Source organism: Girardinichthys multiradiatus, chromosome 19, assembly GCF_021462225.1.
Source record: "Girardinichthys multiradiatus isolate DD_20200921_A chromosome 19, DD_fGirMul_XY1, whole genome shotgun sequence".
NCBI lineage: Eukaryota > Metazoa > Chordata > Actinopteri > Cyprinodontiformes > Goodeidae > Girardinichthys > Girardinichthys multiradiatus.
Window position 1 is genome coordinate 19,845,245 of NC_061811.1, and position 6,000 is coordinate 19,851,244.

Below are 6,000 nucleotides of genomic sequence, written 5' to 3' on the forward strand. Positions count from 1 at the left end.
ATAAATAAAGATAAAGATTTGTTGAGTGCACCGCTAATAGTTCTCCTGTCTACCTGTTCACCTACCTGGGCTGTAGACGTCTGCAGCTCTTCTAGAGTTACCAAGACCCTCTAGGCAGCTTCAATGAATAATGCTCCACTTGCCCAGCCTGTGATTGTAGGTGAATGGCCATGTCTTGATGAGTTTGTTGTGGCATATGATGCAGTAAACAGTGCTCTTTTAAATGTTCCCTGATTTAAGTTGCTCTACAGAAGTTCATGGTTGTAAAATAAAATGTGAAAAGGGTTGTGAATACCTTTGCAAGGTGCTATATGTATAGAACAACTGTTTGAATTAAAAATGTATGCTTAAATGCATTGTATTTTTGTCCAGTTTTAGTTAAAGCAAGAAACAGCAAAAACCAAAATGCTGAGTATCTGTCTCAAGGCAGTCTCCAGCAGCAGAGTCCATGCTATTTAAGTTTGGGGTTTCAGTAGCTCTCCTGCCCTCCCTCCCAATGCATGGTTTTCTGGTTGCTGGCTGTTTCCAAGGGAATTCTTTAGGGCTTTGGTTATGTGTTATTCTCTGAGGCTTCTGCCCTCTGTTATGCTCGCTAGGGCCCAGCATATCAGACTTCAGTCTGCATTCCTCAAATACTGTATATGAGCATTCAAGACAAAAGGACCAGCAATATTGTGGGATGGATGTTGGGATCAACAAAAAGCCAGGGACAGGGTGACATTAGGCTCTCTTGGATCCATCAGCGTGTTTTTATTTTGTCAGTAGGAAGAGCAGTTGAAGAAATGAGAAACAAAGGCATACGTTTTTGAAGGATTTGTTTGAGAATGTTTGGCTTTGCCCTGTAAATGAACTCTCTTGCACTGCAGGCAGATTATAAATATTTTTTTCATTACGCATAGTGAACATGAAGTACAAAATGTAACAAAAAATACCCAGAGCAACAAACTTTCCTGATTGTATCAAAAAATTAATACCTAAAAATATTTTACCTTCGTTCCAAACAAATCCCCAGCATCACAGTTTCAACTCAGCTCCTCTATCTGTACCTTTGTTGTTCAACCTAATCTTCCCCCTGTGAAGATTATCTCAGAAAACAGTTCCTCCTGTCAGTAAATATTGTGCTCTCTTTGATCGCCTCCAGATCGCAGCTTGATAAACACCTTTCAAGGTACTTAAGCAATTTTTGACTCGTACAGATAAACTGTTCGCCTGGAAAATGCAACACATACCTTGTCCTTTTATAGAAGCTCTCATACTTTGCATTTTTTTTTGCAAAATGGGATTTTTTAGGCCATTGTTACATAATAGACTTTATGACAGCAGATTTCAATCACTGCAACTAGTTTTTCTCTTATTTCACATTGCTGGGAGTCTGTCATGAGACATCTGTTTATATACAAGGTTCAGCATAGTTTAAAAAGATTTTTCTTAACTCTTGCCATATTGTTATAAATTATCTTAGGGAATACGTATTTTACAGTATGTGCTCATGGAAAATGTTTTATTAAAAAGAAATGGGCAACTCAGTTTTGCTGCTTGTGTAGTTTTCAAACACCGCATGCTTGTCAAGTGTCTCCTCTTTTCTGTCCATTCCTTCCACCCACACCATCTCTCCACCCTAGCTGTATGCGGTCAGAAACTTTGAGAGTGGAAAGGCGCAGTGTTGGGCTGTCTTGCCGGCCCCCGGAGCTCGGCAGTGAGGGAAACTGGGTGGATTTTAGTCCTTCCCTCCCAAAAAGTTGGATCTCTCTGGTCACTTGCTAACCACTCTAACTACAGTATAAATAGTACATACTTAGGTTTCAGAGAGCCCGCATCTTCTCAACTGTCAAATGCAAGAAACAGGCTGAATGAGTGCATAATGAAAATATACAGTTTCCTTTACATGAGCAGAAGATGATGGCATCATCATTTGTTGTTGAAACAATCAGGTTTTTTGCCAAAAGGCAAACAGCCAAATGAAGGCAGGCAAGAGGAGGTAAAAACAAAATGCTGTTTTAATAAATAAAACTTACAAAATGAGAGTCTAGAGCGAAATAAAGTCCAGCCAAGGTAGTTCAGGGAGTGAAGCAAAATCAGGAGCAAAGTAGGGTGCACCACAGAAGGTACTGACAAAGAGTAAATGTAAATCAGTTACAAACAGAACAGAAGCAAACCCAAGAGACTAGTATAATGCTAATATAAACCCACAGTGAGACAGATAGTGATCCCTTCATTTCATGCCAGACTCCCCCCAAATTTCACTGTTGAAAACTCATAAATATTTCTTTACAAATTTTCTTTATACATTTTCCTGGGAGGTAGAGCCTTGTGACCATTCTCTTTGGTACGGTGGACTGGACTGTTTTTGACAAGGTTCTAATAAATGAAATTTGCCTGAGCTACAATCCAATCCATTCAGACAGTCTCAGACGGTTGCATTCCATTTCCCTCAAAGGTCGGAACTCTGAACTGGGATCATCTAACTTAACCCTGTTCCAGTTGAATTTCAACAAACCAGTGGGATCTGCCAATGGTGCTAAGAGACAAGACCAAGTGCCACTGGATTCTTTATTTTATTTCTGGAAGACCTTTCACCTCTGTTACGGCCCACACAGGTCTAGGGGTTCAGGGGCGGTAACATAATGATGTGTCCAGAGGAAACAAGTGGAATGTAAAAGGATTTATTACAAAACAGGGTTTCACAAAGCCACAATACAATTTTACCCAGGTAACACAAAAAAAAAAAAAAAACACAGAGGGCTAACAGCCTGAGGAATATTAAGTTCAAGGAACCCAAAAAGAAAAGAACATTCACAAAAGGGAGGTACCAAGCCTCCCAACCATGAGCTTCTAGCTTGAGAAAACAAACTACAACAAAGTCAAAACCCTTTTAGCAGAACAAACAGGACCAGAAATATTCCAAAACTGCCCAAAGCAGTTGAAAACACCAAAGGTGGGGGACAGCTGAACAAAACCTCTTCCTACAAGCTGCCCCACTGGGAGAATGTTCACTGGAGCATTTTATATGTTGCAGGTGGGCCTCATTAGCATCTGATTAGCTTGCAATTCTCTGCTGGTCCAATGGCGCGGCTGCCTTCCAGCAGTCTCCAGGCAGCCAATCAGGAAGGTGTGCCCCCACAGCTGAATCTGCATAACAAAAAAAAGAAAAGGAGCCTGCACAGCCTCAAGAGGCCAGGGGCTGTAACAACCTCTCATTCAACAGGCTTCTTTAGATCTGTTCATGGTTTTGGAGTAGCAGACTTATTCGCTAATCAAGCATAACAGGATGTTGATCTCGTAGTACTGTGTTGTTTCCCTTTTTGCTGCCATAACAGCCCTGACCCATTGAGACAAGGACTCCACTGGACCCAGGTGCTGTGCTGTGGTATCTGTGGCAGCTGTGGCAATATGTTAGCAATGGTGCCTTTCAGTCCTATAAGTTGCATGGTGGGGTCTCATTGGATCTAACTTTTTTCCAAGACATTCCACTGATACCCGATAGTATAACTCCAAATTCCTTGCACCTCTTTAATCGTTCCTGAACCGTTTTTGTTTTGTGGCCCTATCTTGCTGAAATAGGCGTTCAAGGAACATAGTTTCCACCCTAACTTGTCTGCAGCTAATTAACCTGTTACACAAAAAACTCTTCTAAGTTTTTCTCTGAACTCCTTTAGCTATTTTAGCTGAGCTTGTCACATGGCCCTGTTGCGTGTTTTCACCATTCTTCCTTCTTTGCTCCACTTTTGATACATACAAATCACTGCAGACTAGTACAACAAAATTCACCTGTCATTGGTCATAATGTTATTCTTGACTGCTCTATAGTGGGAGTGGAAATGACAATAAAAAATATTGTTATTAAGTTTGAGTGGGGGATAAGGTCAACAGCGCACTAAAGGAACATTTCAAGCTGGAAAGAGGATTGTTGTAATTAAAGCCCAGTAAAATAATGGAAACCATCAACAGTAAATCCACTCTTTTTGAGTTATTTAACTGTACAAATCCACTTCCTGGCTCAGACCAAGTCCAAGTGAAGTATCTGCACACTCTCAGTTTTCTGTAATAATTATGGACCTACTCTTCCAGCTGCCAAATACCATGAAGATTTCAGGAGTTGAAATTTCTCTCTTCATAGAGATACAATGAAAATACCTAGCAGAGCTGAAATTGTCTGCCTTTGAGATCCCATTGAAGACCTCTGCTGTTGTTGCATTCCACTCCTCACACAATAAGCTGTTATGTCACTGTCACCCCACGGCCAACCCGTGATGCAGGGGCCAATCCAGGCTTGTATCTCCGATCTGCTACTGGAATGAGCTCCCAACACAGTTTGGATGCAGGATGAAAAGCTCAGCGTGATACTAAATACTGTGCAGTTCAGATCTTAGTGGTAATGTTTTAGCTATCAGTTACATGAAACTATAAAAATCTGCACATTTGGGCTGTTATAAAAAGATCTACTCTGGCAAAAATACACATCAGGACAGTTCATTGAGGATGTGTTCACTGGAACACTCGCTGGGTGTATTGATTAGCAGCAAGCTGTCATTATCAATCAGACAAGAGAAACCAGATGAGAGTGTGAGGGAGGGTGCTGCTGTGCTTTGTTTTGCCTTTCACTCACCCAGAGGGCCTTTTCGTTTACAAGCTGTTGCCAAGAATTGACATTTCTGTCAGATTTACTGGTCATATAATGGCTTTCCAGAGATTCAGCATTTTAAAGTCCCACACATCTGTTAGACCATAAAGTGGAGGAGATAATAGACCAACTGCTCTGCAGGCAAGTTGGAGAGAGAGCAACAGATAAAGACTTTGATAATAGGCAGGAAATGAAAGGGAATTTATTCCAGGAGGCAAAAATAGAGCAGTGTGGTCTCTTATTGATTCTCATGTTTTGTATACAGTAAAACAAGGAGACATGAGAGCAGAAAATAGAAGGAAGCGAGAGGACAATTATAGCTGACTTTGAATTATTTCAAAGTGGAATGTTAACTGAGCTGCACTTTCTTCACCTCCTGTCTTTGAGAGGTCATGCTGTCAATGAACATTCGCAAACTCCACGGGGTGTGACATGTCAGCAGAAACACACAGGCTGTGCTCTTCAATGAGAGAGAGCAAAACCTGAGTTCATCCAAGTCATGGCAGGTGCTGAAAAACAAATGAAAATACTTTTTAGCTATTCGTTGATTCACATTATTGACCTCAGTGTCCTCTGCAGTGAGTCACATTACCAGCACCTCCTCCCCAATGTTTTCCACCTTTATAACTGCATTTATATGAGCCAGATCCATCAGGTAAGGGATGCTGCTTTGTTTATGTACAGAAATGACTTGCTGTGGTTATTGGGTTTCGAGTCCATTCTATGTCCTATAACTAAAACTACAAACACATGTTCTTCCTATTCAGGCAATGACACAAAGGGTCAGCTGTCCATGCATATCTCCCAAACTTTAGGAAATTAAAAAGCCAACATTTAAAATTTACATTATGGCATTTAAATAGAATAATTTAGGTTTTTTGTCAAATACTGTACAAGAAAACAAAATATTGTTTCTCTGGTGTTATTCAGCAGATTACTTTAAGAATGACTAAAGTCATTAGGCAAAAGTAGACAAACTGCCATTGGATAAAACACAAAATGGTACAAACATTAAATATCTTGAGACGGAAAGCCATGCAGCACTCTGGTGGTTTTGCTTTTGATGCTGCCGTATAGCTTCCTGATGGTAGATGTTCCAAAAATTCAGTGACCCATTCAGCTAAACCCAGTATCATCTGCAGGGCCTTCTTGTCTGCTATGTTGCAGCAGCAGTAACATGCTGTAAAGCATCATGTTAACATACTCTCAACCACAGGTCTATAGAGTGGGGATGCTGGCAGGGAGTTTCCTCTGAAAGTGTTGTCTATGCTGGGCCCATTTCATTATCCCAGGATTGTTCATCGATCAACTGATGTCATCAGCATTCTGTACTGAGAGGAATGTAATGCTATACACACTCACCACCTCACAGTTGTGTA